This window comes from Lissotriton vulgaris, chromosome 2_1 (genome assembly GCF_964263255.1).
Source record: "Lissotriton vulgaris chromosome 2_1, aLisVul1.2, whole genome shotgun sequence".
Classification (NCBI taxonomy): Eukaryota; Metazoa; Chordata; class Amphibia; order Caudata; family Salamandridae; genus Lissotriton; species Lissotriton vulgaris.
This window is the reverse complement of record NC_141687.1, coordinates 274766172-274778195: the sequence shown is the minus strand read 5'-3', so window position 1 is coordinate 274778195 and position 12024 is coordinate 274766172. Positions and strand designations below refer to the sequence as shown.

The window sequence follows — 12024 nt, the reverse complement described above, 5'->3', positions numbered from 1 at the left end:
CCACTATCACCTTGGTGAAGATTGAAGAGCCGGAGGTTTAGAATCAGACGAAGATCGCAGTCCTTTTCAGGAATCAGAAAGTACAAGACTAGCACCCCTGCATGACATTGATTTGATTATTATATGAGAATTTAAACAACGATGTTCTCTATTAAAAATTAATTGGAATAATCTCTAGATATTAAGTCGGGACTATATAAAACTGTCAGAATTGTACACTCGGCTGTGTCATACACATATTTTTTTATATTATCTGTGGGTTACAATAATCACGATTTATGTTTTGATTCTGCACTTTTTAAAGCACGTTTTTTGACAACCAATAACAAAATCTAATTTTTAAACGTATAACAATTACTCATATGGATACTCGATATAATCTTGTGAATAATATAGCAATTTGATGAATTGTGGGAATAATGATATGAATTGTGTATATTCGTTTCATTACTGACACTTGTCAAAATGTATATTTATTTGCAATGCAAAAAATACTTTATTAAGACACTGTCATTATTAGTTTTCTTTTTGCTGTGCAAAAGAATTATGATTCTCTTTCTCAGATCATTTTATTCTGCTAATGATTTAATCCATTTATCTTAACGAGAATGCTTTGAGTTGATAAAATGTATAAATATCTATCAACATTTAAATCGTTTTAAAATGGCGTCTAAAGTGTACATATTATGTGTATAGGCAAAGAAATTGGTCTGTCATTTATGTTTACACTGTCTTTCACTGTGAGGGCGTGCACTTTAGTGAATTTGTCCTACCACTAGGTTGTGTATATAATGTTCCATTTCCCTGAGCGTGTTATGTGATCAAGCTCCCTAGAGGAGTGAAACGCGTTGTCGGATGGGCATTTGTCCTTGAATACAAATAAAATCTCTACTCTGCCACCTATTTGAGGTTTTGGATTTGCTTTTGTGCGAATCTTTTCGCTGCTGTCACGAGGTTTGGAGATCTGCACCTGGTGTTCCCGTCACCCATTGACGAGAGCAGGAACATTTTCTTCATATATATATACCTGTGTGTAGGCTCATATAAAGTAAAACAAATAGACATAATTAGTTAAGGTAAGGAAACATTGGTTCCCAACCTTCTGAGATGATCTGCTAGTACCACTATCACCTTGGTGAAGGCTCTCGGAGCTGAAGTGAGGTCAAATGGAAGCAATGCAAACTGGTAATGATTGGACCCCTCACACTTCCTGTGTGATTGGCGGATTGAGGAGTGAAAATAGGCAGTATGAAAGTTGAGATACCATCCAGTCTTCTGTATTCAGTGCCAAAAGGACCGAAATTATTTACAGCAATTTCTACTTGCTTAAGAAGAGATTCAAGAGCCGGAGGTTTAGAATCAGACGAAGAACGCAGTCCTTTTTAGGAATCAGAAAGTACAAGACTAGCACCCCTGTCCTTATTCCTGCTCTGGCACCAACTCCACTGCTCCCTTCTGCGCCATGGTTGCCACTTCCTGCAGCACCAACTCCACTGCTCCCTTCTGCAACAGGGCTGCCACTTCCTGCAGCACCAACTCCACTGCTCCCTTCTGCGCCATGGCTGCCACTTCCTGCAGCACCAACTCCACTGCTCCCTTCGGCGCCATGGCTGCCACTTCCTGCAGCACCAACTCCACTGCTCCCTTCTTCGCCATGGCTGCCACTTCATGCAGCACCAACTCCACTGCTCCCTTCTGCAACAGGGCTGCCACTTCCTGCAGCATCAACTCCACTGCTCCTTTCTGCGCCATGGCTGCCACTTCCTGCAGCACCAACTCCACTGCTCCCTTCTGCAACAGGGCTGCCACTTCCTGCAGCATCAACTCCACTGCTCCTTTCTGCGCCATGGCTGCCACTTCCTGCAGCACCAACTCCACTGCTCCCTTCTGCGCCATGGCTGCCACTTCCTGCAGCACCAACTCCACTGCTCCCTTCTGCGCCATGGCTGCCACTTCCTGCAGCACCAACTCCACTGCTCCCTTCTGCAACAGGGCTGCCACTTCCTGCTGCAGATTATTCTGATGTTCCTCAGACTGAAGGGACTGATGGTGAGGCATTCTGCGGGGCAGCTGTTGAAACGGTAGAAGATACCACTTTTCTACTGTTTTTAAGAACCTTTGGCATGCAGTAAGCCTGCAGAAAACATGTTACCTGTCCTACCACTGGATGCACACGTTTCTTCACAACCAAGCGACTGCGGATTCCGAGGCGGTGCCATGGGGAAGTAAAAAGAGAAGTAGGAGCGATGCTGTATTGCATGGTCTTTTTCTCCTCCTATGTATTGGTGCATGAGGGAATTGGCCTGCTGCTGTTGGGAGGTTGAAGAATATTGACATTTAGAGGGATAGTCCCAGAAAAAGGCCTTGGCTAACAAAACGTGCCTCTCATGGAAGCTTGGGGAACTAATGAATAAGTTGCAGCGCGGCCCTCCTTGAACATTTTTATTGCTCCATCAGCTTTTCTCCCCAAAAGATTCTATTTGTGAAAAGTCTCTCAGTTTTGGGTGTCCCCAGAAAGGTCTGAGGAATGGAGTACAGCATGTCTCCCTAAGTATACAGGAGTTAATGGACCTAGCAATAGAGCCAGCAGTGTTCAATCTAGCTTTTAATATCTGATAGGCTGCATCTTGTCTGCTGTGTACCTCAGCAAAATATGGTTTGAAGTGGTGCAGAAAGTTAGGAACAACCGTAGTGAGAATATCCCATAGGGCGTTTGTATAGCAGCCAAGGAGACATACTGCATTCAGTGATTTTAGCTCCGGACTCCCCAAGGAAAACATTTTCATGCCTGCACCCTCTAATTTATAAGACTCTATGTCTGGAGGATGTGTGGGGAATGCCCACCCGCTTACCATAGTGATAAAAGAAGCCGGAATTCCCAAGCTCTCAGGAGACAGATGAAATGAAAGAATGGCAGGGTCATTCGAAGCTGGTCTGTATTTCCATGTAATAGTCGTGTTTTCTGCTGGTGTAGAGGTGGGACATGACCAGGGTTCCTTTCGTGTTTCTATCAGTGCTTCCTTCAAAGGATGAATGGGCTAATGGTTTGGAGTAGAGGTTTAAAGTACATCAGTCAAAATTTTAGCACGATGTTCTGCTGAGGGAAGGGGAAGTTCAAGCATGTATTTTGCTTTCATAAACACTAAATGAAAAGCAGCTATTTCTGTTGGAGCTGAAACGAGGGTTGGATCAATATCTGTTTCAAGAGATGTGTCAAGATCACTTGCTTCCTGAATAGTTGTACTTATGGAACCATTAGCAATTTGAGTGTGGACCTGCTTTTAAGCGGAGTCTGAGCCAAACAACTCATGAATATGATCCCAGTCAACACATTTTTATTTTCTATATTGATCTTCCTCAAGGAGCCTTTGTATTTCCCTTCTTGACCGGACTCTTTTGACTCGGGGTACAGGAGAGGGCAGCATAATTTGGTGCATCTACATTGCTTATGCTGAGGTCACAATTGGGATCTGTCTCAGCGCCAGGGTCTGCCCTTGAATAATAGCCGGGAGGGAAGCAACACTCATTGGAGCACATGGAGTCAATTGGACATTTGGTGCTGAATGGAGCCAAATGCCCCCCGAAACAAACCTGTGGTATCAAGTGGCTTCCCAGAATGGATCTCTGGCTTCTGGAATATCACAAGCAATACTTGGAGAAACAATGCCGGATCCTTTCCCAGTGGAGGAAACTCAGGGTAAGCTGGCATCCGTACTAGGGAAGGCAGCAGTAGTAGTGGTTCCGAGGTCAACGTTAGAGTTGGTGAACCCGGTAAAGGAGACTACGCCACTAACTGCAGTTACGTGAACACTGGAGCTGGGGAAAAGCCATAGAAGGAGTCCTATCCTTTAATCTGGATCTCTCTTGTGGGGATGTCTTTCTTCTCTTGCTGTAGATGAAGGAGAGGAACAAGAAGAGGAACTTGATCCTGTCTTAGCCCTAGAAAGATCTAGTATTGTGACAACTCTTACAGTCGTCCTTTGTCTTGGCCATGAGAAGCCGGTCTTCTTGTTCTTTTAATGTCTTTGGGTTCAGACTCAAAGATCACACCTTGACAAATCATGTCTGGAGCCGAGTATGGCTCCATAATGGACATTTGTCCATCACATTTCTGGAAGGGCCTGAACCCTGACTTCTACGGAGAGGACATTAACACTGCACAGCACCAAATTTCTTTCCTCACATGAGGTGAAGGTAGAAGCTCTGGATCTATGTCGACAGGTTCTATAGGACAAGTTACTTTCCTTTGGTAACGCCTTATCTGGTAGAGACATGATCTAGATGCAGATTCCTTACCTTTGTACTAACAGGCGTCAGACTGGATCAGGAAGATTTTTCTTAGCGGTTCCCCTGAGCGTCGGTAGGTGGCGTCAGTCGACTCTGCGTGACGTCATCATCAATAGAACCGTCACTCTGGAGTCCGTACTTTTCACGACTTTCCAGGTCAGAAGCGCAAAGCCATAAAGTGACTGATCATAGTGTGTTAAAAAATTAACTGCTAGGGACCTGGAGGCGAACATCTCACTCAAAAAACAAATCTGAAGTGCGGGGAGGATGGGTGGGTTGGTAAGGAATCTGTGGCTAGATCATGTCTCTACCAGATAAGGCGTTACCGAAGGTAATTAACTTGTCCATCAGATAGAGACCTCTAGCCACAGCTTCCTTACCTTTGAACAGATTCTCAAGCAATACCATCCCATGAGGAGGGATTGCAGAAAGGTTCATACCAGAAAATCCTGCAAAACAGAGCAACCAAACAGGCCTTCTCTGCAAACCTGGGAATCCAGGCAGTAGTGTCTAGCAAACATGTGCAGTGATGCCCACATGGCTGCTTTGGCGCTATCAGGAACAGCAACACCACACTGGAGATCCATGGTGGCCCCCTTTACCCTGGTGGAATGGGCCCTTCACGGGGATCTTTTTTCGCCAAGGCGTAGTAAATTTTTATACATAGGATAATTCAGCTGATATAGTCCTCTTAAAGAGCTGGTCTTCCACACAAAACTCTTTAGTTCGATCGAGATAGAACGATTAGGCTCTTTTTCGGTCCAGACGATGGAGACGCTCCTCTTCCTTGGAAGGGTAAGGTGGTGCATAGAAGGTGGGGGGAGTAAACGACTGTCCCATGTGAAAGGGCGTCACCACCTTAGGGAGAGAAGATGCCCTTGTTCGAAGCACCACTTTGTCCGGGAAGACTGTCAAGTAAGGAGGCTGTGATCACAGTGTCTGCAGTTCACTTATTCTCCAACCAGATGTTATTGCCACTAAGAAGGCTGTTTTGATGGTGAGCAGCCGTAGAAGGCAGTTGTGCAGCGGCTCAAACGGTGCACACATCAGAAAAGTGAGAACCAAATTATCATCCCACTGTGGCTTATTAAAGGGTGAAGAGAGGAACATGTGTGTTAACCCTTTCAAGAATCTCTGCACTAGAGGAGATTTGAAAAGAGAATGCTGATCAGGCAGCTGAAGAAAAGAGAAAAGGGCCGAAAGATAGCCCTTTAAGCTGCCCAGAGCAGAGCCCTGTCGGGCCAAGGAAGGTATAAATAGGAGGACATCAGATGAAGAGGCAGGTAGAGGGTCAATAGACTAGTCTGTACAATATTTACAAAATGTGTTCCATCGGCAGGCGTATACTGATTTTGTGGAGGGACGACTGGCTGCCAAAATAAACCCCCTGACTTAGGGAGGGAGGTCGTAAGCTATCAACTGCCGCCACTCAATATCCTCGCAAGGAGGCAGAGAGTGGATAGATTTGGGTGGAGGACTCTCCCCTGCTGCTGCAACAGAAGATCCTCCTGCAGGGGCAACCTAACCGGAGGATAAATGCTCATGACTAGAAGCTCAGGATACCAAACTCCCTGTGGCCAGTCCGGAGCCACAAGAATAACTTATGCCCGGCTGCTCCTGATCTTCTTGAGCACTCTGGGCAGGAGTGGTAAGGGAAGAAAGGCGTATAGAAGGCCTGAGCTTCACTCACAAAAACAAACAGATCTAACCAAGGCTCTCCCCACCACTGAAAGAGACCTTGTGCCACCTCTGGAAGGAGACACCACACGCGACTCACAAGTCACCTTCCGCTGAGCTTGTCCGCCCTGATGTTCAGAAAAGCGGCCAGGTGTTCAACCACCAGGGAAATGCCCTGTTGTTCCAGCCAAGTCCAGAGATGCAGGATCTCTTGGTAGAGAGTCCACGACCCCACTCCGCCATGTTTGTTGCAGTACCACATGGTGGTAGTGTTGTCCGTGAACATCCCTTTATAGACGGCAAAACGGCTTTCAGTGCCAGTCGGATCGCCTGAAGCTCCAACAGATTGATATGGAGCTTGGCTTCCGCCGGAGACCAAAGTCCTCTGATCTGTACCTCCCCCAGATGGCCACCCCATCCCAGAAGGAATTTATCCGTCACTACTGTGAGATCTACAAGGGGAAGGGAGAGGGGTCTGCTCTTGAACCAACCGTGGTCTGTTAGCCACCACTGCAGGTCTCTCGCAGTGCGCTCTGAAAACTGAACCAGGTTGGTGAGATTTCCTTGATGCTGTGCCCATTGGAACTTTAGGTCCCATTGCAGAAACCGCATGTGCCACTGTGCATGGGTCACTAGCGGGATGCAGGAGGCTATGAGGCCCAACTGCCTCAGAGTCATTCTCACCGAAATCCAGGTTAGAGGCTGAAGCATTGGTATCATAGCCTGAATATCCTGGACTCGCCGTTCAGGAGGATTGGCCGGAAACTGCATCGTATCCAGAACCGCTCCAATGAAAGATAGTGTCTGTGAGGGGGTCAGGTGTGACTTCAGCACATTGATAGTGAACCCCAGTGAATGTAGGAGACTCACCATAGTCAGGAGGTGGGAGACAACTGTTTGGGGCAGCCCGCCTTCAACAACCAGTCATCAAGATAGGGAAGACTGGAACCCCTGATCTCCGCAGATGGACTACAACCACTGCCACCAACTTTGGGAACACCCGAGGGCCGCTGGTGAGGCAGAAGGGAAGCACTGCAAATTGAAAGTGCTCGTGGCCCACCGTAAACCACAGGTAGTGACGATAGGGATATGAAAATAGGCATCCTGCGCTATCATCCAGTCTTCTGGGTCCAGGGCAGGCAGGACCTTAGCTAGGGTGAACATCTAGAACTTCTCCTTTTTGAGGAAGTAATTGAGAGCTCTGAGGACTAGCATAGGACAAAGGCATCTGTACCTCTTTGGGACCAGAAAGTGGCGGGAATAACAACCACTACCGACTTCTGGCCCGGGAACCCTCTCTATAGCTCCCTTGGCAAGAGAGTCTTGATTTCCTCGCGGAATAAGGCAAGGTGATCCTCCATCAGCCGATCGTACACTGGAGGTATCGATTGAGGGGAAGACTTGAAGGTGAGGGCATAGCCCCTTCGGACTATTTGCAATACCCAATTGTCCGATGTGATGTTTCGCCAGTGGTGGAGATGATGGCGTACTCTGCCACGACTGGTTGAGAGTGATCCTGGGGGATCAGACTAGGAAGGTTTTGCAGTGAAGGAGGGGATCATGGCTTGGCTCGACTTTTGGTTTCCCAACCCACGGGGTCGGGGTGAACCGCATCCGCAGCCCGGCTGAGGTTGCTGAACTTGCGGGGTCGGCAGGCTGGAGTAGAGTTGGCGCGGTTGATAGGCCTTTTTCGTAGCCACGAAAGGAGCAAGCAGATGAAGTCCTAGGGGTTGTGGTGAGGCCCAAAGATGTGGCATGTGAGTCTTGATACGCTCAAGGGCAGTATCCATTTTGTCTCCAGAGAGACGGGAGCCATCAAAGGGCATGTCCATGAGGTTAGCCTGGAAGTCCCCCGAAAAACAAGATGTTCTCAGCCAGGCGTGGTGACGAACGGCCACCATCGTGGAAATCGCTCTGCCCAGCTAGTACGTCCTGTCCAAGATACATCTGATGACGAACTTAGCTGCGTCTCTCCCGTCTGAAATAGCTTGGGAGAGTAGAGCCCGGTTCTCATCCGAGACTATGAGCAGAACTTGCGCAACCGTGCCCCATATGAAAAGGGATTAGCAGCCCGAAAGGCATGCAGTGTTCACCAACCGCAATGCCAGACTGGTAGAAGAATTTTTTTTATTTCCAAACTCTCCAGTATCTTGGATGCCCTGTCCAGAGGTACTGAATGGAACGTGCCACGGGATGTGGATGCCTGGAACACTAGGCTTTGTGGGGTGGGGTGGGTGGTGAGGAAAAGTGGGTCGTTTGGTGCAAGGCGATGGTGGCGGGAGACAGCCCTATTCATAGGAGCTCCTGTGCAGGGTTTGGACCAGGTTCCCAAAAGGACGTCTGTTAAGGCCTCATTAAAGGGCAGTAGGGGTTCCGATCTGGAGAACCCAGTCTTGACCTTCACTGTAGAAAGCTGCAGGTCCAGGACCTCCACAGCCCTACACACCACCATGGCAAATGATGCTCCCTCCTTCGTAACCAGGGTAGGAGGGCAAATCATGCAAGAGTCTGGGGAAGTGTCCAAACCACTGGCTTCACCCAACTCCTCGTACTATTCCATATCTGGTTGGTGCTGGATTTCTAAGAGATCCTAATTCCCCTCCCAATCCTCTTCCTCCATCCCTAACCTTTCAGAATAGAGCAGGGTGAACGGCATGGAGCTGTAAGGCTCCGTTGGCGCCGGTCTCGGCGTCAAGGACCCACCCGACCGGCTCCGTGTTGTCGGGACTGAGGATTGGGGAGGCACTGGCGGTGGGGTCCAGCGACGCCATGGTCCTCATAGTTGGACACAATGCCAGGGAAGGTCGCTGTGGAGGTGCAACCAGCATCAGTCTGGACCCAGGAACAGGTCAAATCGTAGGCTATGGCGCCGGAGCCGCAGGTGTGGGAATCATGGAGCCCATCCATTCTCTGAGCCGGTGGGGCCAGATGACGTGTCAGCAGGGTCAGGCCACCCAAATATGGTGACATGGCATCATAGGACTCCTTCAGCTGGACGGGGGTCACTCCTGGACCCGGAAAGGCAGTGAAACGCGGAGCAGACCCACGAACCCGCTCTGCAGAGCGGGCCTTGAACGCTGCGGTACCTGCGCTGCGTCTTGAGACAGGCGGGGCAAAGTCGAAGCATGCTTCAACTTCTTGTGCTTTTTGTGGTGCCTCTTATGATGACTTCGACAAAGAGGACTTTCGATTCACCAGAGTGGTGCTTGGACCTTGCTCTCAACTGAGACCGGGATCAAGATGACATGGTGACCTTCACAGTGCAGGATGCTGGGCCGCGAGTACCTTTAGGGACCGCTCCCTCAAAGCCTTCGTGTCGTGTTCGTGCTCCAGTCACCAGCGACACACTAAATAGGGGTCTGTGACCGACATGGCGCGGTGACAGACGCCACACGGTTTGAACCCCAAAGTCTTCTTGCTCGACATACCTAAATACACCAACGAAGTCGACAAAAGAGTCAAAGAAAGTGTGTCAAAAATAGACTAACGGATTGGTGCTAGCTGGTGCGGAAAGAAAATAACTAACATCAGTGCGCCGGAGTGGCAGTTATATTGACAAAGCGGACGTCACGTTGACGATGAACACAATGCAGACGACATCAAGCGGAGTGGACCGATGTCAACTACAGTAGCGCAGGGGTAACACTCAGAAAAATCTTTCAGATCCAGCTTGACGACTGGAAGTTCAAAGGTAAGGAATCTGCGGCTGGAAGTCTCTATCAGATCAAAATGTTTTATGTCTTCAGTGACATCACTATGACTCTGCTCCCAGTGCTGACTTAGAGCCAGCTCCACCAACTGGCACCAGAGAGGGATATGGCAAATATTTCTGGATTCAGTCTGCATCTGGGATATTCAAAGATGAGGAATCTGCAGGTAGAAGTATCCTTCAGAAAGACACCAATGCAGTAAGAATTTATTAATGTTTAGTGAACATCACAAGTAAATTTAGTTTGAAGTTTTTTGGGCCAGCTATACCATCAGCATGTAAGTGCAGTGTCCCAGTTAAAGGAGGATTTTATTTTTTATTTCTGATATTGGTGGAGTGATCTATACTGCGATTTCTGTGAGTGTAAAGGAGGGCCATGAATTCCATAGAAACAATAAAATCTTGACCACATCTAGTAAGAACCGACATAACTAGACTTTTACCAAACAGGAATAACAGTGACCTGAAGGGATTCAGACTTTGGATTATTTCTCAAAATATCTATACAAGTTAGGACTTTTTGTCTTTTGTCCACATTAACCAGGCCTCTAAATGTACTCCAACTATGTAAAGTGTCAACACCCTGAACAGCTACGGGAGATCCCGGATACTGAATTATAATAGGATAGTTTTGGTTCTGTGTTTTCTATGAGGAGTTACTGACCACCATAAGAGTCCACAATCATGGAATGAGACTATATCGAAAAAGCTTTTTTCCAAAGGTTAGGGCTACAGACTTGAAGCAACCAACTTTGTCTCTTTTCAACAGGTAAAAAAAAAACACAAACAAAAAAACTTGACTATGCACTAATGTTTATTGTGTAATGTATTTGTTGTGTTGTATTTATCTTCATCTTGACAACCATTCCTAGAAGATTGGATTTGATTGCTGTCCGCCTGCCCGTAAGTAACAAAGGGGTGCAAATTGCATCAGACCAGTAACCTGGTCAGAACAAAACCAATTGATCTCACACTGAATAATGCTAACTAGTTTAATGAACTTCAAGTTCTAGTAAGAAACCTGACCTGACAACTGCATTAGTGTATCTTTACAGGGAATCACTAGTAGGGTACTATGTGAAATTTTAACTTTTAACAGGTGTATAACATCTATTTATTAATTATATTTTTGTATTGAATTTCTGTACTAGGAGTATTTCTTTTCCTTCCTCTGCTTTATTTTCTGAAAACGGAAAGCCTCTATATATCACTATACCCCATTCCGAATTTCTCTCTCAAAATGTTGCCACTATGACTTTTTGTCATTTACGGTCTCTGCCCTTACTTTTGTTCTGCTTTTCACCTTCTAGGACACTATGTATTCCCCACCCCATTCGCCTATCATATACCAGCAGGAGGGACATTATTTTCGCAAGGGTGTGAAAAGGTTAGCTGGTAAGAGGACTGTGCAAAAGAAAGTTGTGAATGTAGGCAATACAATCATAACGCAATTACCAAATGAAAAAACAATTAGTGTGGAAGAGAAGCAGAGCGGTCATCTAAAAACAGGGCAGAGTCAGGAAGCAGGTTGCTTCTCTGGCCATGGCCAACAGACTGATCATCTGCCAGCACTGAAGTAGGAGGAGATCCATAGGCAACCCCAGGTTCAAAGGACAGCTTGATACACTGATAGTATTGTGGGAGAACAAGGGTGTTCATGCCAGGTCGGTGCATGTGTATCCTTTTAGGCAAACAAATTGAGAGAGCCAAGAAGGCATGTCAGGAGATTTTGGCACGATTGTAGTAGGAAAAGGTCAATTGAAGTTGGACACTGGTTTAGGAACAATTTCTACCCAGCATTTAGGACAAATGAAAAGTGCTTCTGTGAATGTGGGCTGCATTAATGTACAATTCCAGTCACAACATTGCCCCCCACATATGCAGGGCACCGCTGACCACATATACCATTCCAACATGGCCCTCATTGACAGTACAGATTGCTGAGAGTTTTAGGATTGCATCCAACATGGTGCCATACAATGCACCAGTAGAATAGTAATCTAGAGAATTTTCCCAGCACTTCCTTCAATGTTTGGGGCCATGCAACTCAAATTTCATTATCCTGTAGCAAATGACCACTGGGGTCCATCAGACATGGCACTTGCACCCAAATAATCACCAATGCGTTAATAGTGCCCTACGAGCTCCGATCTAGCACCCAATCCATGTGAACTACTGGGGTTCCATGGAGCATGGATGCTGCCATCCAGGGCCAATAAGAAAACCAATGAAAGGTAGTTCAGCATTACAGTCTCAAGTAGCAACATCCAAGCTCTAGGGTCAAGAGACACACAGGGTCACTAACACCTGTAGGAATGGAACACCTTGTAATTGAATCCTCATCAGTTTCA

General features: G+C 47.0%; 1 protein-coding gene across 2 annotated transcripts in view; it reads right to left on the bottom strand.

The window, feature by feature from the left end:
- Positions 1-12024, bottom strand: part of BCAS3 (BCAS3 microtubule associated cell migration factor) — a 3998327-nt gene that overhangs the window by 1414961 nt on the left and 2571342 nt on the right. The gene's annotated exons all lie outside the window — the stretch shown is intronic.